This window comes from Pecten maximus, chromosome 15, assembly GCF_902652985.1.
Source record: "Pecten maximus chromosome 15, xPecMax1.1, whole genome shotgun sequence".
Classification (NCBI taxonomy): Eukaryota; Metazoa; Mollusca; class Bivalvia; order Pectinida; family Pectinidae; genus Pecten; species Pecten maximus.
In genome coordinates this window covers 6480920-6505103 of record NC_047029.1, presented here as the reverse complement: position 1 = coordinate 6505103, position 24184 = coordinate 6480920, and the positions used below count along the sequence as shown (strand labels likewise).

At 35.8% G+C, this 24184-nt stretch overlaps 1 protein-coding gene across 1 annotated transcript in view; it reads right to left on the bottom strand.

Moving 5' to 3' along the window:
* Window positions 1-17441, bottom strand: part of LOC117343126 (ras-associated and pleckstrin homology domains-containing protein 1-like) — a 182162-nt gene extending 164721 nt beyond the window's left edge. Inside the window, exon 1 of the mRNA XM_033905440.1 lies at window positions 17288-17441. The gene's annotated coding sequence lies outside the window, so the exon portion shown is untranslated. The remainder of the gene's footprint in view (window positions 1-17287) is intronic.
* Window positions 17442-24184: the final 6743 nt, after the last annotated feature.

The following is a 24184-nucleotide window of genomic DNA, read 5'->3' as shown; positions in this document are numbered from 1 at the left end:
CCTTGTAGGCAGCTAGATTGTCACTAGACTAGGAAATGATATAAATAATTTATTTTATCATTAAAAACAATCGTAAGTACAACAGTAATCTGGGCCAGTGAGCTAATAAATAGTGATCAGATGATCTTGCATCAAAGATTATTCCATTATCTCAGAGATCATTATGCAAGTCCTGGAAATTGTTAGATGGGTTTGTATACTGTAATTTACGGTAGAGAATTAGTCCTATCCAGCACCAGCTGCCTCTGAGATATTTTAATGGCTACAAACATGATCAAACAGGTATGCTTGTTTGACCTTTTTTTTCTGGAACTTTTATACTTTGGGTTTTAAATTGCATCATAAATAATTCCAAGGCTTATAATTGAGAAAGGACGCAGAAAGAAGCTGAGGTGGTAAGCATGAACAGGTGCACATTTCAATATCATAACAGGAATCGGTGAAGACTACAGGATACGGGCCACCTGACTACCAAACTAATGTACAGGATACGGGTCACCTGACTACCAAACTAATGTACAGGATACAGGTCACCTGACTACCAGACTAATGTACAGGATACAGGTCACCTGACTACCAAACTAATGTACAGGATACAGGTCACCTGACTACCAAACTAATGTACAGGATACAGGTCACCTGACTACCAAACTAATGTACAGGATACAGGTCACCTGACTACCAAACTAATATACAGGATACGGGCCACCTGACTACCAAACTAATATACAGGATACAGGTCACCTGACTACCAAACTAATGTACAGGATACAGGTCACCTGACTACCAAACTAAAGTACAGGATACAGGTCACCTGACTACTAAACTAAAATACAAGATACAGGTCGCCTGACTACCAAACTAATGTACAGGATACAGGTCACCTGACTACCAAACTAAAGTACAGGATACAGGTCACCTGACTACCAAACTAAAATACAGGATATATGGGCTGCCTGGCCACCAAATAACTGTAAAGTACAGGATATGGGCCACCTGGTTATCCAAAGACTTTAAAAGTACAGGATACAGTTTCCCACCATGCAGAACCAAATAGCTACATAGGAAAAGCTAGATGACTATCTGTGTGGTTTTCTATAACACTTTGATCACAGAAGTTTGTCAGTGACTTCCTTACACAGATATTTGATATTAACTTTTTTCGCTATTCAATTTGTATTTTGTGCTTTGGAAACAGAATTAAAAACCTTTTAAAAAGACTTGGTAATGATCTGTCTAGTTTTACTTTTGCTGTTCAATTTCTGACTGTGATTCATGAGTGTTATTAAGTCTCTTTGAAAATCCTACTGATAATTGGTCTGCCCATCTGCCTGTAGACCTTACCATAGTAGATGATCAACATGTCTGTTTGTACATATCCATCATCCATTATCACATCATATAGACAGAAGTGATTATGTCCAGTTTGGGCCACTTGATCAGCTACACCTTATCAGGATTTTCTACCAGATGTCCCTCTTTATCCTCTGATTGGTCAGCTGTTCTAAACCATCAAGGTGTATGTTTACAGTATGGTCCTGTGCTGAGACACATACATGTGTCCTAGGCTCGGTTATAACCGGAACAAGGACGTTAAGCCCCATCAATCAATCAGATACATACAGGTAAATGTTGATAGCATATGGTCCTCACTACTCAGAGACACATATACAAGAAAACATTTATAGTATGGTCTTCACCTGGGATACATACAGGTAAATGTTGATAGTATGGTCCTCACCTGGGATACATACAGGTAAATGTTGATAGTATGGTCCTCACCTGGGATACATACAGGTAAATGTTATAGTATGGTCTTCACCTGAGATACATACAGGTAAATGTTGATAGTATGGTCTTCACCTGGGATACATACAGGTAAATGTTGATAGTATGGTCCTCACCTGGGATACATACAGGTAAATGTTGATAGTATGGTCCTCACCTGGGATACATACAGGTAAATGTTGATAGTATGGTCCTCACCTGGGATACATACAGGTAAATGTTATAGTATGGTCTTCACCTGAGATACATACAGGTAAATGTTGATAGTATGGTCCTCACCTGGGATACATACAGGTAAATGTTGATAGTATGGTCCTCACCTGGGATACATACAGGTAAATGTTGATAGTATGGTCCTCACCTAGGATACATACAGGTAAATGTTGATAGTATGGTCCTCACCTGGGATACATACAGGTAAATGTTATAGTATGGTCTTCACCTGAGATACATACAAGTAATTGTTATAGTTCAGTCCTAACCTGAGATACATACAGGTAAATGTTATAGTATGGTCCTCACCCGAGATACATACAGGTAAATGTTATAGTATGGTCCTCGCCTGTGACACATACAGGTAAAAGTTGATAGTAAAGTAAGGATGAAACAATACACCTCCAGCAGGGGGTAGGTATGTATTGCAGTGGAGTGTTAATTTATATTTATAACATATCATTTTTTCCGGCTCGGGATTAAGTATGCAGCCAAAAAACAAGAGATGACCAATATGCTACTATGGAGGCATTTAAACAATGTTTTAATTTTTATTTCCGGTTTCAGGTATTGAAAAACACACTATGGCAGCATATATCAAAATATATAAATTTTGTTACTTGAGGTTACGGTTCTATATTACAAGTTGGCTCAAGTCCGAATTTTCTGATGATCTTGCTATATAGTCACAAGGCAGTTTTAAAAAACTGTATAAATATCAGAAACCTTCAGATTAAAGTTGGGCTTTCGCCGATGCTGTCTTTCAAAATATAATGTGTGCTGAAATTGATTGTGTTTCCATGTTTATAATGGCCGTAAAACATATTCGGCTGCCACAGCCTAGCTATAACATAGGTCAGCCAATTTATTACCTGACGTAACGTGTCAACTGTGTGATTCTGGTACAATGTTATATTCAGAACACACTGAAATCAAAGTGCTTCCACATACGACAGAATGGTAGGAAGCTGAAGCATCCTTCCTCTGATTCCATCTTCCCCACCACAAACCAGGTTTAATGTAAAGCCGCTTGCAGTTGGATATCATTGTTGGCCAATCAGAAACTTGCTTTTAAAGAACACTTGAGATTTCTGGTGCTTAATGAAATAGCCCACCATGGCACATGATGAAATAGCCCAACCATATAAAACTTACCATCCACATATACCATAGTTTGGATCGAGATACTTTACCATGTACCAAACCAGAAGAAAAATATTGTGGTTCAATTGCTATGCTGCAGTGACACCTTACTGTGACACCTCTAACAATATGATTCTCACTGTTGAGACATACAGGAAAAAGTATTATCCTTTTCCGAGACACATACAGGAAAAAGTATGATCCTTTTCCGAGACACATACAGGAAAAAGTATGATCCTTTTCTGAGACACATACAGGAAAAAGTATGATCCTTTTCCGAGACACATACAGGAAAAAGTATGATCCTTTTCTGAGACACATACTGAATTAGCCTCTTTTGTACAAAATGACCAACTGGGCTATTTGGCTGGCCAATACAGATCAATTAAGGTCAAAGAGAGTGACCATTACATCCAGTCTATGTCAATAGAAGGATAGAGATCAATATATAGACTAAGCACACTACTCTAGCTAAAACACAGCATGTAGCCTCCATTACTGTGACCCCAGTGATTAACATTGATAACACAGCACAAACACAATTACATTCATTTCAGAACACATGTTATCTTTACCTTCTGCATGCAGTGCCACTAGGTGGCGCTAAGATCAGTGGTCATAAAAAATGTGGACATGTTGAGCCAACATGCTCATCAGCTGAAACGCCAAGGCCATCAAAGCCAATGTAAAATCTATTAGAGGAATTATTAAATATCTTTCCAAGAGTATTATTTGAACCGATCAATTTTCTTTTCATTTTCTGCTAGAGTATTGGAATTTAGTACAACAATAATCAGTATGAACACAAATAAAGATTGGTGTTTAGAGTAATTGAAGTTTCAGTAGTTACACAAGCTGATGAATTAAGATTCCTGCAGTGCTGTGTACAGTAAGGAGTAAACCTAGACTAGACTAGTAGTTTCTTATTAGGTAATGATATAATACTACCAATTATAGAAGCAAGATGCTCTGCAGAAATATGGCCCTGTCTGAGGGCAGTTAGGTATGTCATAAAATTGTCTTACTATTCGTTTGTTATTTTAAAAATCTTATATATCTAATTATTAACACAATGTATCTTATGCACTATATGTTGTCGATCCAAAGGTGAAAGATTTCAATTTACTGTTAGCTAAAGTTGTACTGTAAATATATTTATATATTATTAAAAGAAAAATACACATCTTTGGTACTTTCGTCGCATCTCAGCAATTCTTCAAAAGCAAATGTTTATTAACATGACTATGGAAATGACATCATAATCCATGATGTCACAATACATTCCTTTGAATAAACTGAGATGTAACAAAATTACGAGTTGTTGAGTTTTCTTATGTGTTACTTCATCCAGTCTGTCTTGTCTGGGTCTGTCTTGTCTGGGTCTGTCTTGTCAGGGTCTGTCTTGTCTGGGTCTGTCTTGTCTGGGTCTGTCTTGTCAGGGTCTGTCTTGTCAGGGTCTGTCTTGTCTGGGTCTGTCTTGTCAGGGTCTGTCTTGTCTGGGTCTGTCTTGTCTGGGTCTGTCTTGTCTGGGTCTGTCTTGTCAGGGTCTGTCTTGTCAGGGTCTGGGTCTGTCTTGTCAGGGTCTGTCTGTAGGAATCATACCTAACAATTTTATATATAATGCACTAGACATTGACTGTATGGTATAAACAATGTACAAACTATGGTACTGAGCTCATTCTTCAGCACATCACCAGCTTTGTATCAGCAAACAATATCTAGACAGCCAGCTCTCCATGGCCACAAGTACTGGTATACAACTTGTCTCCCGAACAGATGTTTGAGAGTGATTTATCTCCCCCTCCCCCCCCCCCCCCCCCCCCCCCCCCCCCCCCCCCCCCCCCCCCTCCTCTCCTGTTTCACACCATTCTGATCCCCCTTATCTTCTCTGACCCTAGCACTGACCTTATCTCGCACCCCTTACCTACAGCTTTGGGCGGTGATCAGGCACCCAGGCGTGGGGGCTGTTACAGGAAAGGGATAACATAGAAGCACTAGAGAGTTTTAAGTCGATTACAACACAAGCTGTCCTAACAATAGGTTAGAGACTCAATTCTTTATATGTCTGGTGTAAAAGCAGCTCGGATTCTCAAAAAAACTTCAAAATATAAATGCTTTACACAACCATATACACGGTCATATCAATATAACCAGGTTCTAAAGCAAGCAAAGAAGTTCCAAGCAACACGAACCACTCCATTCATACACAATCATGGCTGTCTGTTTTAGTCCTGGTGCAATTGAAGGTGGAACAAGGTAATTTAAGGATGGTAGTCCTAAAGTGTATATAGCATTACATTATAATAATATACATGTATTATTAATTGGTGATAATCCACAATATCATGTAAATAGATAAGATTTCAGATGTTCAGATTTTTTATTATGAAAACTAAATATTGACATCTGCAGTATTCTCCATCATATTTCCTATACATAACAAGAATAATACAGACGATAAAAAACAAGATCGATATAATCAACATTCCATATTGTCTCTCTACGATAAAACAAGATCGATTTAATTAACATTCCATATTGTCTCTCTATGATATAACAAGATCGATATAATTAACATTCCATATTGTCTCTCTACGATAAAACAAGATTGATATAATCAACATTCCATATTGTCTCTCTACAATAAAACAAGATTGATATAATTAACATTCCATATTGTCTCTCTACGATAAAACAAGATCGATATAATCAACATTCCATATTGTCTCTCTACGATAAAACAAGATCGATTTAATTAACATTCCATATTGTCTCTCTATGATATAACAAGATCGATATAATTAACATTCCACATTGTCTCTCTACGATAAAACAAGATCGATATAATCAACATTCCATATTGTCTCTCTACGATAAAACAAGATTGATATAATCAACATTCCATATTGTCTCTCTACGATAAAACAAGATCGATATAATCAACATTCCATATTGTCTCTCTACGATAAAACAAGATTGATATAATCAACATTCCATATTGTCTCTCTACAATAAAACAAGATTGATATAATTAACATTCCATATTGTCTCTCTACGATAAAACAAGATCGATATAATCAACATTCCATATTGTCTCTCTACGATAAAACAAGATCGATTTAATTAACATTCCATATTGTCTCTCTACGATAAAACAAGATCGATTTAATTAACATTCCATATTGTCTCTCTATGATATAACAAGATCGATATAATTAACATTCCATATTGTCTCTCTACGATAAAACAAGATCGATATAATCAACATTCCATATTGTCTCTCTACGATAAAACAAGATTGATATAATCAACATTCCATATTGTCTCTCTACGATAAAACAAGATCGATATAATCAACATTCCATATTGTCTCTCTACGATAAAACAAGATTGATATAATTAACATTCCATATTGTTTCTCTATGATATAACAAGTTCGATATAATCAACATTCCATATTGTCTCTCTATGATAAAACAAGTTCGATATAATCAACATTCCATATTGTCTCTCTACGATAAATCAAGATGGATATAATTAACATTCCATATTGTCTCTTTACGATAAATCAAGATCGATATAATTAACATTCCATATTGTCTCTCAAGTCTAAATCATCTCTTAGGAATTTACATATTCGTTCATGTATATCAATACGAGCTTCTGAAGCTCAAACATATGAACAGATGGTTTTGGAATAAATGCAAAATTAAGTTATTACGTATTACCGGATTGAAAGTATCCATATATATATAAGCTCTTACACAGTAACACTCCATCAGGCCTAATAAGTTTCATCAATGTTTTCTTACCTTAATTCCTTAATTTAAAATTTTCATAATAATTTAAGAAAGGATTACTGGATATAAGGAAAACATTTTGACTAAGACACTTTCCTTAAATTCTGTAATATTTTCCAAAGGGAAATTTGAAGTTGGGGGATTTCCTTAATTTAAGGAATGTTGATGAAACTGGAGGTCTGGATTGCTACCTCTTATATTTATAAAGCCTTGTCTAGATCCGAGTCTAAATATCACAATCATTGTACAAGCAGTTCAGCAGGAAAAAGGTCTTTATGAAAAGGAATTAATACATATTTTGATAATGTTCCTATTTGAAGAGATGGAATGAATCTAAATTGTGTTTAAATGTATATTTAAATTGCCCGACACATGATGATAGAGAGTTATTTTTGGAATTTTATATCTTTTAACACAATGTTTTATAATATTAAACTCATCATGGAAGCTCAGTTTGAAATCATGGATATCTGCCAAATAAAATGTATATCTTTCCCAATGGTTTGAAGAAGCTTTGAAAGACATACTTCAAGCCAAACTGATGTAATCTTCGCTAAATGTTGCATGCCCAATAAAATGAAATTATATATAATTTGCAAGAAGCTATATCAAAAATTAATTCTACATTTGAAGAAAAATTCCATACTAAGTTTCAAAACTGCAACATGTTCACCTAAATACAAACTGAAATTTGTAGAAACATAGGTGTATATATGTTTGTAGGTAATTATATAAGTAACCAACAAATAAGAAACTTGTTTGGCCTAATGTTCGTTGATTCAACTGAATGGAAAGACTTGATAACATGTGTTTTGTATTTAACGCTGGTTCATTTGTCATTCCCCAAGGAAGGTGGGTTTGGAAGAGTATCCACACTACCCCCTACATTACTACTATACACTACAAGCTACCATAAACATGAAATGCATTATACTATCCTTTAAACATATCTATCTACAGTGAATTGCATTACTGAAATTTAATGTTTAAACACAAAGATGAAACTGTGCAGCCACATGGTCTAGTAGTCAAAACTAGTATAACTATAAACTTTTATTACTGGGATCAAAATTTAGTATTAAATTATGCTGTCACTATAACTGTGGAAGTAATATTAATTGAAAACAATTAAAATCAAATACACTTTTTACGATCACATTTTTGTCATTAAAACTACATCAAGTTGAACTTTGATGGAGTTGACATTATTTCATAAGCTACTGCTTTCAATTTTTAATTTACATGTAAACCTCACTGTCTTCATATAGTTCTATAGTCTTTTTGTAGCTGGAACAATCAGGTTTTCCTGGACAAATTATGGCTGTATAACAAGGTTTTCCTGGACAAATTATGGCTGTATAACAAGGTTTTACTGGACGAATCATGTCAGTATAACAAGGTTTTACTTGACGAATCATGGCAGTATAACAAGGTTTTACTGGACAAATCATGGCAGTATAACAAGGTTTTACTGGACAAATCATGACAGTATAACAAGGTTTTACTTGACAAATCATGGCTGCATAACAAGGTTTTACTGGACAAATCATGGCTGTATAACAAGGTTTTACTGGACAAATCATGGCAGCATAACAAGGTTTTACTGGACAAACCAAGGCTGTATAACCAGATTTTCCTGGACAAATCATGACAGTATAACAAGGTTTTACTGGACAAATCATGGCTGTATAACAAGGTTTTACTGGACAAATCATGGCATTATAACCAGGTTTTACTGGACAAATCACGGCAATATAACAAGGTTTTACTGGACAAATCATGGCTGTATAACAAGGTTTTACTGGACAAATCATGTCAGTATAACAAGGTTTTACTGGACAAACCAAGGCTGTATAACAAGGTTTTACTGGACAAATCATGACAGTATAACAAGGTTTTACTGGACAAATCATGACAGTATAACAAGGTTTTACTGGACAAATCATGGCAGTATAACAAGGTTTTACTGGACAAATCACGGCAATATAACAAGGTTTTACTGGACAAACCAAGGCTGTATAACCAGATTTTCCTGGACAAATCATGACAGTATAACAAGGTTTTACTGGACAAATCATGGCTGTATAACAAGGTTTTACTGGACAAATCATGGCATTATAACCAGGTTTTACTGGACAAATCACGGCAATATAACAAGGTTTTACTGGACAAATCATGGCTGTATAACAAGGTTTTACTGGACAAATCATGACAGTATAACAAGGTTTTACTGGACAAATCATGACAGTATAACAAGGTTTTACTGGACAAATCACGGCAATATAACAAGGTTTTACTGGACAAATCATGTCTGTATAACCAGATTTTCCTGGACAAATCATGTCTGTATAACCAGGTTTTACTGGACAAATCACGGCAATATAACAAGGTTTTACTGCACAAATCATGGCAGTATAACAAGGTTTTACTGGACAAACCAAGGCTGTATAACCAGATTTTCCTGGACAAATCATGGCTGTATAACAAGGTTTTACTGGACAAATCATGGCATTATAACCAGGTTTTACTGGATAAATCACGGCAATATAACCAGGTTTTACTGGACAAATCATGACAGTATAACCAGGTTTTACTGGACAAATCATGGCTGTATAACAAGGTTTTACTGGGCAAATCATGACAGTATAACAAGGTTTTACTGGACAAATCATGACAGTATAACAAGGTTTTACTGGACAAATCATGACAGTATAACAAGGTTTTACTGGACAAATCATGGCAGTATAACAAGGTTTTACTGGACAAATCATGGCTGTATAACAAGGTTTTACTGGACAAATCATGGCTGTATAACAAGGTTTTACTGGACAAATGATAACAGTATACCAAGGTTTTACTGGACAAATCATGGCTGTATAACAAGGTTTTACTGGACAAATCATGACAGTATAACAAGGTTTTACTGGACAAATCATGGCAGTATAACAAGGTTTTACTGGACAAATCATGGCTGTATAACAAGGTTTTACTGGACAAATCATGTCTGTATAACCAGATTTTCCTGGACAAATCATGTCTGTATAACCAGGTTTTACTGGACAAATCACGGCAATATAACAAGGTTTTACTGGACAAATCATGACAGTATAACAAGGTTTTACTGGACAAATCATGGCTGTATAACAAGGTTTTACTGGACAAATCATGACAGTATAACAAGGTTTTACTGGACAAATCATGGCAGTATAACAAGGTTTTACTGGACAAATCATGGCAGTATAACAAGGTTTTACTGGACAAATCATGACAGTATAACAAGGTTTTACTGGACAAATCATGACAGTATAACAAGGTTTGGACAAATCATGTCTGTATAACAAGGTTATACTGGACAAATGATAACAGTATCACAAAGTGTGGTACTGAAGGGTGTAATAACAAAACAGAAGTAATCACATGTCTATAGGGATAAAAGTCCTTGAGATGAGCGAGATGAGTGTCTGGCTGGCTATTTTGTTTTCATACTAGACATTTTATGGCCCTGTCTGGGATTCCTTATGGCCAATACCTAATATGAAATACTACTCAGTGAAACTTGACCAACACTACAATACAGCGTCATCTAGATGACTGGCCAAGACTCAGAAATGTATGGACTATGAGTAGAGGTACCATTAAAGTGATAATAACTACAATATCACCTTTTATCATTCTGTTCTGTTACAATAATTTCATAAGGTTGAACATGTTTTTCTGTCAGAGATTTCATTGGTTCAGTAAAGACAGAGGTATATTGTGAAAATACAGCCATTTGAAGTTTCATATCAATCTGCAAAAACTTAATGAAAAGTGACAACTCCATTTCCGCAAATAATAACAGTACAAAAATTGGGTTATTAGATCAAAAGATACAGTACCTGATCCAGTGACATGAGATTCCAGCCAGCAGAATTATTCACTTTGCCAAGCAAGGACCAACTATACACTTGATACAAGTTCTATAGAATTATTTTACACTAACTTTTGATTTCAAAACACCACTTATCCATTAGATCAAATATGACAGTCAATCACAATAATCAAATTTCACATCATATAGATATAAGACCAGTCAACAGTTGTTTACAATTTTTTTATCATACAGCAATGAATTGATTCATTAAATGTAGTTCAATATCTTGACGATGGATATATCATGTAAACGATTTTTTTCTGTGCTGTTAGCGATGATATTGAACTCTACGCCATTCCAAACGAGCTGTAGGCAATGAAATAAAACACAGCTATGTCCTATGATCTAACTTAATTAGTGTAATCAAATGTAAATAGTGGGTGTGATTGATGGCTTTAGGATACAGCTACACATGGATGCTGGAACACATGGAAACTATGGAACAAGTCATGTGATCACAGTACTGTAAACAATCAGAATACTAACTAATACATACAATAGTATACATGTAGTCCGCTTTGATGAAATGCTGGGTGTTTTAATTTTTTAATGAATATTTAAAAGAAAGTCTATTGCAGATTTCATTATCTGGTTTGTTACGACAAACATATTTTGTATCTGGTCAAATGACTGCCTAGTTATAATAGTTGGTATGTTTCAATTTCAGAATAATACTAAATTGAAGTTTTGAAAATATCAAACAGAAATTGACAGAGAAATAGTATATTTAAAGCAAAATGACAACAGATGATGTGATATGTTGAACAAACATCCGAGTCGTTTGGTACACTAACATAGACCCTCATATTGTTCTATCTCAAGCACGAAGAAGAGAACGGTACAGCATTCTAGGAATATCACTTGCCTTTTTACAAAATTAAATTTCTTCATTAACTTTTTCCTGATTATAAAGTTCTGATACCCATAAAAGATGCAGACAGGGGGCCTTCGTGGCCGAGTGGATAAGGTTTGTCCAGACACTTTATCACTAGCGCTCCAACTCTGGGTTGCGAGTTCGAAACCTACGTGGGGCAGTTGCCTGGTACTAACCATAGGTCGGTGGTTTTTCTCTGGGTACTGCGGCTTTCCTCCAACTCCAAAACCAGGCACGTCCTTAAATGACCCTGGCTTCTAATAGGATGTTAAACAAAATAAACCAAATCAACCAAGCTAAAGATGCAGACTTGACCAGAAACACTGTATTTCTTACTCGTTTAAATAATTATATAGAATGTTCTTGATAATTAGCACAGATTCATATGTAATAACATATGAATTAGCCCATTGATAAAAACAATTTCCTGATATTAAATATGAGTTTAGATATGGATTATGAGGCTGTTAGCACTTGGTTTACCAACTCTAGAATACCGTCGCGAAAGGGCCGACATGCTGCAAGTGTTCAAAATTCTGAACAATATTGATGTTCTGGACAGGGAAAAATTATTTACCCTATGTGACTATAGAGCAACGAGAGGTCATTCGAAAAAGTTGTTCAAGAGACCCTGTAAGAAACATCTTGTGTCCAGTTATTTCAGCAACCGAGTTATAAAGCCATGGAATGCTCTACCTGAACATGTAGTTTCAGCCCCCAGTGTCAATTGCTTCAAGGATAGATTGAACAAACATTGGAAGGACCATCCACGGAAGTTTATACCTTCATTTTTATAAAGTGATTGCAGTGCCACTTTTGAAATTATTTTATCAATTAGCTTGTTTTTTCTTACTGAACAAATGACTGAAATGTGAAATTGTGTTTTTAATTCAAAGAAAAGTTCTACACCAGGAATTGTCAAGATACATATATATCAAGTGTAAATAGTATGTGTAAATAAGTGCACATTAGTTCAAGTGTTCAAAATGTGCATTACCATAATTTATGTATATCCAGAGACATATATATAATCTATTTAGTGAAGAAACAACCAATCCGAAGTCGCTAACCTTCTATTTGACAAACCTCATTCTGTAATGACATGGCGATAATACATCACACAAGCCTTTTAAGGCTTACATTGATGTCATACTGTGATTACTGTGATTACTGTTTTGTCTGCGTTTATTATTTTGTTTAGCTTGGTTGTTTTGGTTTATTTTGTTTAACGTCCTATTAACAGCCAGGGTCATTTAAGGGCTTTATCAACTTTAACATTGACATGTGTTGGTTAATATTTCCTACTCTCTCATCTATCAAGACCACTTTTAACATTTCTTGATCTAAATTTACAGTACAGTATCTTATACATGTACTATTAGGGATTTTTTTTCATTTGATGAAAAACATATGTCTGACACAGATTGCAGTATCAATGGTTTCCACTCAGGTTACACACAAAGCAATGTCACATGCATTCCCTCATGTTGTCCTTTTGTCATGATGTTTAAATAAACTAATAAACTCGGGGCAATCATCAGTAGCGTATTTCACTATGATCAGCCACTACAGAAAATACAGAAAATATCTTATCATACATATGGTCAAACACTTTCTGCTTCCTACCGACTCAGCTAAGGTGAATTCCCCTTCAGATCATAAGTAGACACACTGGCCTCAAGCCCCTGGTTTTTTCATCAATCTGAATTCTCATACAAGTTTATCTCTGCCGAGTTTTAAAAAATTCATGTCCTTTATTCTAAACCAGAGGTCCTTGGTTCAATCCCTGGTGGAGAGCCACTGGAATTATTGAAAATCAATGTCACTTCTGTTACAAAAGAAGCTGTAGAGTTCCATATTGTTTAGAATACCGAGTTCTGTGGTTACCGAATTATCTTATAAACTGCCGTCCATAGTTCCTATACACTTTGCGGAAAATGTTTTGAAATTCATTAAATATCATCAAAATATTGTGTTTATGTTTTGTCTGTTAACTTCTTAATATAATGCTTTTATAGTCTATCAATAGTCGATACAGTTGCTGATGATCTACAAATCCTTTAAAATGCAACATTTCAGTTTTTCAATATAGTGTCTTTTCAGAAAATTTGTAATATTGAGAGCTTACTTTCAAAGAAAAGCATAAATTTTAAGTGATAATTCATGGAGGATAAAGTAAGGGAACATCATATAATAAAAAAAAATTTTTTATGCATTTTTGGAATAACTTGGAGAATCAGTCCCTCACCTGACCCCCCTGAAACTTCATCACAATGGTTATTGTCATGAACATTTATTTACCATTTTCAACCACAAATAAATGATCTTCAAGAAATCACAAAGTTAAAGTTTCTGATTCACTTGTTGTATTTCAATAATTTAGAAGAGTGTATCTTTTTTTATGGTTGGCAGTGTATATATTGTTTAGAGCACTAGTTCTGATTAGATTTTGAAAACTTATACTACAAGTTCTACCAAATAGCTTTCAATATTTCACAAACTTGATATCAAATCTACTAGACCTGTCTGTGTCTGGCTGGTGAAATTACACACCTGCAACTTCATATTTGAGGTTACAGATATACAAATGTACAACATAAAAACACATTCTACGTGTGCATTCTTTGGTGCATATATTCCTCAGCAAAGTCAGTTCATATTTCTCTGTCATCACAATAAACCTATAATAGTGAGCTACAATCATAAACTCATACACTAGTCGGATGTAGTCATGATAACCCATAAGGTACCACTACAAGGTGAGAACATTAAATATTCATCAAGTCTCTGGCTTTGCATGATTTATACAGTATTGACAATGTCACACATTTCCTATCAGTGGTGTGAGTCACAAACAAAATTTGATGAATTATTTATTCAATTATGAATATAATCTAAGATATTGGATCATGTATGATTCAGATTTTCCTAATTTTCTAAAATATGACATTCAGGAATCTTTTATATGGAATCCTATGTATTTGCATTTCAAGGCAATATATATTTAGGAGGAATATTAATCCAATACTAATATGAAAAGTATGTTTTATTTGCTTTTTAAATAATAACTGCCATTTGTAATGACAATTTCGGACCAATGTTTCATAGCCCTGAGGGAGTTTACGGAAATCCCCAGTCCTTTATCTATCCCTCCATCATAACGTGATGACGAATTGTAACATTTCCAATGCCTATAATGGGATTCATTCTGAGGAGGAAAATGCAAATGTTGGAGGGTTCAATTGGAGCTCCAGTGTACAGCAAAGTTTGTGTTTCCTTTGAGGAAAGACGTCTGAATAAGTGATCTTTTATCAATGCTCTGTATAGAGTCTATTATATTGAGGTATATTGGGAATATGGTAATTCTAACAGAGGGTGTACAATGTAGGCTCAGCATATGAGGCTGACAAAAAAAATGAAGCATATCTAAGCTAACAAAAACAATATGAATACAATGGAAACATTATTTACATGCGTGTGAATGTGTGAAAATCAATAACATGAGGGGTAAAAATACCATATCTGCATATATATATTCTCCAAGAATGTGTCCAAATTAGCAACCTGAAACTTTGTTCCAGCGCTAAAAAAAAAATTTTTTTTCATAATTCACTTCAAACTTACTAATGGTAATCTTTATTTGAAATGACAGAAGTGTTGGCGCTATTTTTGTTTCTCATTGGTTTTAGTTGTAAATCAAGGCCTTGTGACTTGAAGGCATGCATGGATACTCGATACATCCATCACCAATGTTATCACAGAATCTACCTGTACCTATATATATCTATATACTTGTACATACTCACTGTTCCTACCACTGTTTTATCCTGCAACAGGCCCAAAGGGCTAACATTTATTCTCATACTCAGAGTAATAGCCATTTATCCTGTCTTTTTCGATATACCTTTTTTTTGCTTTAGAATTGACTTGAGGAAGGAAGGTGTGGAAAGTTGGCAAAAAGGTTGGGGCAAATAGTAGTGGGGAGGGGCAAATGGTGTGAGTGAAGGAGGAGGGATGGTATTAATTGGGGTGGATGGGGAGTAAGGGGAGGAGGAGAGAAATTTCATTTCAGAAAAATTTGAAAAATAAATGTAAAATTCCATCCATTTCCAATTTCCCAGTGAATGGAAAGGATCCATTTGATAATTTGGTATGTGGATACCCACTGAAACTTGAATACTAATCTCATTTACATTTCCTGTAAAGATATTTAATTACACTTGATTAGCACCTACTACTTATAACTATTACAACAGTATTGCAAAGGCTACAATTAACCACACCAGTTAGCCATCTATAGTGTACTATAGCAGTATTGTTTGGACCAATAGTAATACCATACATATTGTGTACCAATATCCCTATACATATATGTACTTGTAACTTCTTTATTTTTTTTCTATTTTTATTTTTTTATTTTCAATAGATTATCATTATGCTTCTGATGTTGATTTTATAATTAAATAAAAAAAAATAATTTAATTCGGAATGTGGCTGGTAGCCTACTGCAAAAATTTTGTATTGTAGCTAATAATTGCTGAATATCTGGAGAAAATTTATGATTCCTGACTTATGACGGTATATACAGAGAAAAACTAAATTCAGACCTACAAGAATTACACTAAGTCTTTAAGCATCAGTGTACGATTTCTACTTGAAACACTGGTTTATATATATATATATAATACTGTTTACAGCCTAATTTGTTTCATATGTGTACAACATATGTAACTGATGACTTGTAATGCCTCGGTGAATTAGATCTACACCAGGTGTCAGAACTAACTTAGAACATAAAAGCTTAGAATCATGAAAACTGGAACTGTAATATATCAGTTAAAAATAGCCATATTGTCCCAAATTTCTGACATTAAAACAAAATAAATACCCTGAGTGTACTGTACTTTTTGTTTTATACTTGAAACTTCCGTTTGTGATCAAATGAATAATTTCAATCGATGTGTGAAAATTTCATCTCAAAATCCAGCATGCAATTTTCCATGCAGACATTCACACTTTAATTTTTGGAGTTCTGCCAATGTAACTGTGAAATTGGGTCCATTTAGGGGGAAATGGTAACTTCAAATTGAGTAAATTTCCTATTGACAAATATATAATGCCTGTATGTTTATCATTATATTAACGATTGATTTCTTTGTCATAAATTCGCCAAACATAACATTGATTTATGTTACAATACACACAACCATATTTAAAGAATAGTTTTATTGAATGCCTACCACAGCCGGTTAACTTGACACTTGTCACAATACACAAGCCGGGTCCCTGATAATTTTCCAATACACAATGAAAATTTCGTCTGCTAAATCCGCATGTTTAAAATCAAACATACATATTTAGGTAAATATCCAGAAAACAGCAGTAAAATACCTACAAAAATCCTTTGAAATATTGAAAAATTGAGGTGACATTCCGTGTTTAACCGGGTGCCCCTTTGTGGGCCCCATCTCTCAGACTCTTCGCAGTTGCAGCAACCCGTCAGCATCCCCAACATTGGATGACATCATCCACTTGGAGTGAAAGTATAATTCTTACCTGAATGTCTTCTGCTTTGGAGACACTGCCAGAATTCTTCTGAATAAATCCCACTTTCCGCAAACAAAATAACGGTGCTTTGCTAAAATTTTCACATTATTTTTAGGTCAAATATATTTTCCCGCACACATGAACCAAACAATGCCGTCTCCGGTCAATGGAGACCAGAATTGATCATAATTCCCCGGATGTCAACCTCTGACCCTGCATAATTTTCGTGATATCAGCAGCGGAGCGTTACGTACGCGGGTGTGTTTGAATCATACAAGTATCGTGTTATGTCAAACAGTTATTTAGAGGACGAATTATGTGTTGTTAAGTAGTTTGTCGATAACCAAACTGTACGGTTTACTTTAGAGTATACAGTCTGGCGCTAAACTGTGTAAAAATAGTGAGAAATGACCGGGAAAACATGAATGAGTCACACGCGCAAGGATGGTCAAATCCGTACCAAGGGAAACAACACTTACTCTACCGATTCCAGGGGCAAAATATCATATATAACATCATTATACGAGTTCACATTCCACGGCCCATATGAATATGATTATATGGACCGTGGGATGGGGATTCGTGTCAAGGTCCTGTGTAGACATGGACAATTAGGACTTTTATTAAGTACAATATTTTTTGACAAGCATGGAAATCGCCAATCAAACTGAATACTTTCCATGTTGACAACGAAATTGACATATTATATAATATATCGCCACGCGGATAGGACAATGATTACTAATAAAGAACTTGAAATTCGAGCATGGTCGGTGAGACGAAACTTAGCATTAGGAGGAGTCATATAAGCGATAAACCAGTAATTAATTAACTCTCACGAGCTACGTCCCTGGTCTGTTGCCGTAATGTACACCAAAACAAAAACCAATCCCAGTCCACATGTATTGTTACAATGATTTGTCTATCACACTGATAAACAACAGTGTTATCACGTGCACGTGATTTTCGTGTAATTCAATTACAAATCACTACAGACTCTACGCTCTAATTCAATTATTGATGTCATTTACGCAATGTTTGGCAACACTTTAATTTGGGGCTGTATTTTATGCATCGACACATCGAACTTTAATTTTTTTTAGAATGTGTATAATTTATACTGGATTTTTTAGTGCTTTGCTCATTAACTGACGTCATAACTGAAAAATCCCGAAACGGAGCCCTGTGACTATATAAAACATCTATTTGGACATTTTATGTGGTATGGAATTGTAGTGACACAAAACACTGCATATTACAGCAACTTAACACGAAATAAATTGAACAGATAACTGAAGTTTGTGTGTCTATGAATCTCTTTATTTCCCCAAAAATTAAAGATTATAGCGCATATGATTACAGATATGCAAACGTACTTACTTTGACGAACTCACATTTTAGCCGTTAAGGTATCTAAATAGGCCAGCCAACAATGAATTATGCGGTTCAAAATGACTGCCACAGAAAACAACATAAACAAAGTGTAATTAGCGCGTGATTTAATAATTAAGCAGAATGCCTTCAGCGGGAAAAGCGCTGAAATAATACTATCGCTAAAATATCACAATTTACGGTATATATAACTATGACAAACCATACAAATTACAATGAACCAAAGGTGCCTGACTCGTTTTATAAAATAATAACATATACATGTATCTCATTTATATGTACTCTTATATGTTATTATTTTATAAAACGAGTCAGGCACCTGTGAATGACGTAATGGAGTTAACACATTTAGTGATTAATTAATTACTTTTTTGTTACTTGCATCCCGTTCCATCGTTAGATCCTAATTATAGGATGTTGTTCTGTTTTGGCTTACGGTGTTTCAAAACAGTTTATTGTGTCGTTTTTGCTTGTTTTACAATGATTTCCTATTTTTCCTTTAAGTTGTTTATTTCACCGAAACAATTTTAGAGGTTAGTGTCGATGCTAGAGCTCTCTCACCCACCTTAACTTTATCATATTGTGTAGCGTTAGACCGAGTTTCCTCTGAAGATCGCCATTCGCGGTCATTCTGCTGATGTGTAAATTCCACCTCTCTAGCGAATGCACCTGTTCAAAATCATTAATTATGAGCGGCCCTTTTGGACCACTAGTTCAGACCACCTGTGTGGCTTTAATATTTAGGGTGGAATTGGTCACTAGGGCCACCGCTATTACATGTGTATAATTAATAATTACGACATATGCGTCATATTTATTGTATTGTTGTAACATGTATTTATACTGATGGGCTGTGAGGCCTAAAGTTAAATAAAATTTGAATTGAATTGGATTGATGGCGAGATTGCCCAAAAGACACACTCGGAAAGGTGGAAAGATCTCGTGTCAACGTTTCCTGATGAATGGAATGTCCGTACAGTACCGGACCTACACCTTGTTTGTAATAACTTTAGATACAGTCTGTGCACAGGGGCATGTCTAGTCTTATATTAAAAATAGCCAGATATATCTACAGTGTATATAGGTATTTGTGGCTATTTTGAAGTCATTTTTGTTATATTTCGTGACCAGTCAAAGGCAAAAGAACTTGGCACAACGGTTCATATATCTGTCTGTTGGCAAAACCTCATGAGCTCGTTCCTATTGATTGTAAATGACAATATTTTGAGTCCAGCATCAAGGACCAATAGAGCAACAATAGACTATTATATGTTGTGTTGATCCCTGACACTGGACTCAAATATTATTGATAATCGATAGAAACGAGCCCCTGAGGGCAAAGGTTCATAATGCCTCGAATCTGATCATTTATATACAAATCCTTGTACTTTACTGACACATATACATCTGAATTAAAAATGACATTTCTCATGGACATCTCATTGACCCGGCAAGCTTAAGTGGCATCGTTGTCATTTGGTATACAGAGACAACAGAAACGGGGACTTTATATTCCAGAGAAGAGCGGGCCATCTAGCTTTGTCATGCAATCCATCTGCAGCCCGGAGACTGTATGGTATCGACTCAACTTCCTATTCTTGTGTTTGCCAATGAAGTAGCCCAAGTTTCCTCTGGCCCTGACACCATATTAACACCAGACATGGTGTCAGGGCCAGAGGAAACTCGGGCTACCAATGAAGTTGGAAGGAAATGCTGTTGTCCTATACACTCAAGACATTTTGTTTCAGAAAGTACTGGTGTGCAATATTTGTTGATTTCAGTGGAAATATTAAGATACTAATTCCCTATTGTCAGTGACTGCCTTCCGCTGGTGGTGAGGGACTCATAAAGGGTTGATACAGTAGAGCCTAATTAGGGATTACTGTAAAACTTACCTGTTTTAGTGGTAATCTTATTTTAGAGATTTAGAGTTGAAACATTTCTCTAAACTATGATTGGGCTACTGCCATCACCAGTACACCAATGTGTTAAAACTTGATATTCGCTCAAATTTGAGTACGTTAGTCGGCCCATATCAGATTTTTAAAAGGGGATCAGAAACCTTCGGATTACCGAAATAATTATGTACGCTCAAAAGTAAACTACATCATGTAGCTGGACTCGTCAGTGATGTTAAGGGCCTAAAGTGTATATACCTAGTCGTCAGAGGAAACTTAAAATTGACTGAATGAAAAAACAAATACTTCTCAAGGTATTCCTGTCCATATAATGAGAATTGTCAAGGTTGTCGGGGTCAAGTCCAGTGGTTGTCAAGGTTGTCGGGGTCAAGTCCAGTGGTTGTCAAGGTTGTCGGGGTCAAGTCCAGTGGTTACTGTACAGGAGATAGTTAAAACTTCCATGGCCGATTTGTCAAGTCAAGAATATGTTTTTCGATTTCATGATGAAACTATGCTGGCTCATTAGGGCAATTTTTGCCTTTTTCTCGGGATAATCTTAATTTAGTCATTACAATTTCTCTGAAAAAGTGCACTTCACTTCAATGAAACTCCAGGTTTTTTTGGTTTTTTTTTAGTTTTCATTTTTTTTTCTCTCTAAAACTAAAAAAAAAACCAAAAAACCCTGCAGTTTCGTTGAAGTTGGGGTCTTCGAAATTTTTTTTTTTACAATGGTAACGCAAGCAAACGACTTTTCCTTAATCAGCTACCGTATGAAATGGACAATATCTTCTCTTTTAGTTTTATTATGAACATTTTGATCCACCCCAGGGGCTGAATGGGTAACGCCCAAATTTGCTAAACTTTCATCAATATTTCAGAACCAGATATGTTAAAATCAAGTACTCTTACCATATGAGAGTTTCTTCAGTGGCTTTATCAAAAATATTTTTACTCTTCACATTGCCCATGTGGAGAGAGCGTGAAGGTAATAGAGCTCATCATATACATGTTGTATTTCCTCTTTTAGTACAAAGCTTCTTAACCCCCTAGAGGAATTACACTATTGGGTGTACTTTGTTGATTTATCTGATGGAAGTAGTTCGTACTGGTATGAAATAAGATGATAGTTTAACTCTTTAACATTTGGACCTAACTCACCCCTCGGGCCAATTTTTTTTAACAAGGGCCCAATGGGCCCAAATCGCTCACCTGCAATGCAGTGATCTTTTCATATATGGATCCTGCAGTTATTTGAAAGCATGCTACAGGACCAATATAATGTCTCTCTGCACTTTGGCTATTCACTAAAAGTCATTTAAAGATTTAAGCATACTTGATCGACGTGACCTTGAATGTGAGTCAGGGTCATTCATTTGAACAAACTTGGTAGCCCTTCACCCCAGCATGCTAAAGACCCAATATCAACTCCATGGGACTCTTGATTATTGAGAAGAAGTCGTTTAAATATTTCAGCCTTTTTGACCCCTTTGACCTTGAATAAAGGTCAAGGTCATTCATTTGAATAAAGTTAGTAGCACTTTACCCCAGCTTGCTACATACCTAATATCAACTCCCTGGGACGCTTGGTTATTGAGAGGAAGTTGTTTAAAGATTTTAGCCTTTTTGACTCCTGTGACCTTGAATGAAGGTCAAGGACATTCATTTGAACAAACTTGAGAGCCCTTCACCCCAGCATGCTACAGGCCAAATATTAGGTCCTGGTCATTCATTTGAACAAACTTGGGAGCCCTTCACCCTAGCATGCTACAGGCCAAATATTAGGTCTCTGGGACTATTGGTTATTGAGAAGACGTTGTTTAAAGATTTTAGTCTTTTTGACTCCTGTGACCTTGAATGAAGGTCAAGGTCATTCATTTGAACAAACTTGGTAGCCCTTCACCCCAGCATGCTACAGACCCAATATCAAGTCCCTGGGTCTTTTGGCTATTTAGAAGAAGTCGTTTAATTTTTTTTAGCATATTTGACCCCTGTGACCTTGAATGAAAGTCAAGGTCATTCATTTGAACAAACTTGGTAGCCCTTTATCGCAGCATGCTACAGACTCAATATCAACTCCCTGGGACTCTTGGTTATTGAGAAGAAGTCGTTTAAAGATTTTAGCCTTTTTGACCTCTGTGACCTTGAATGAAGGTCAACTTTATTCATTTGAACAAACTTGGTAGCCCTTCACCCCAGCATGCTACAGGCCCAATATTAGGTCTCTGGGCCTTTTGGTTATTGAGAAAAAGTTGCTTGAATGGAAAAGTTGACTCCGGACAGACGGCCGGACGACGGCCAGACGACGGACGCCGCGCCACGGCATAATTACATATAAGCTCACTTGCCCTTCGGGCAGGTGAGCTAAAAAAAGGCACCAATCTTCATCAGCATATCCAGATTCTCTCAAACTTAAAGGCAGTTGGAGTGTTTCTTTGTGTGTTTATTCAGTTGTCGATAAATTCACAGTTCCTGTATTTGGACTACATGTATGTTTATAATTTTCTAGTCTGATCACAGCAAACAAAATAGAAATCAGTGTATCAGAACTCTGGCGACTACTGCAGCCCTGTAAGCCTTTTGTTTTCATTAGCATCAGATTTTTGCTAGATATTGGTGGAAACATGGAAACAGCGAAGACTGAAATCCTTTATAGATAATTTTTGTGTGGTAGGGTCGATCGTCTCATTACACATGTAAATCAGCAATGGGAATGATGCATCAAACAATATCATAAGGAAAGTCTTATCTAGATCTACCTGTTTCCTTTTTACTTCATAATAACAGGTTCAATGCTTAAACAACTTTAGTTTCTCTGTTGTTTGTCAGACACACAAACCATACTCTATGGACATCCTTGGTACTCTAGACGTCTTTAGTACTCTATGGACATCTTTGGTACTCTATAAAAGTCTTAAGTACTCTAAAAGACGTATTCAGTACTCTATAGACTTCAGTACTCTATAGACGTCTTCAGTACTCAATGGGACTTCACTAATATATAATGATAAACTGAGCTGTTACCAAATTCTGTCAAACAAAACAAGGCATCGCAAACGATACAAATCCCCTCGCGTGCTAACACATGAACTCTGACGCAAAATGGGGGGTGGGGTTATTGCAGGACATTGAAATAACATCAGTTGTCATTTGCACTGAACTGCAATAGACATGGATGGGCTTATTATCAGGCATGGGCTATCTAGGTATTGCCATGCTGGACCAATATATGAAGTTTGGTCAGGATCCATTCAAAAATGAAGTCGCAACAACGCTGACAAAGATTTTCTATAAATAGTAACGGTGACCTTGACCTTAACCTTGGTGCCCTGAAACACGAACTTGTTTGAGGTATATTGCCATGCTTGACCCATATATGAAGTTTAGTCAGGACCCGTTCAAAAATGAAGTCGCATTACAGCGCTGACAAAGATTTTCTATAAATAGTAACGGTGACATTGGCCTTGACCTTGGCGCCCTAAAACATGAACTCGTTCGAGGTATTCCCATGCTGGACCCATATATGAAGTTTGGTCAGGATCCGTTCAGAAATGAAGTCGCAAGAGTGCTGACAAAGATTTTCTATAAATAGTAATGGTGACCTTAACCTTGACCTTGG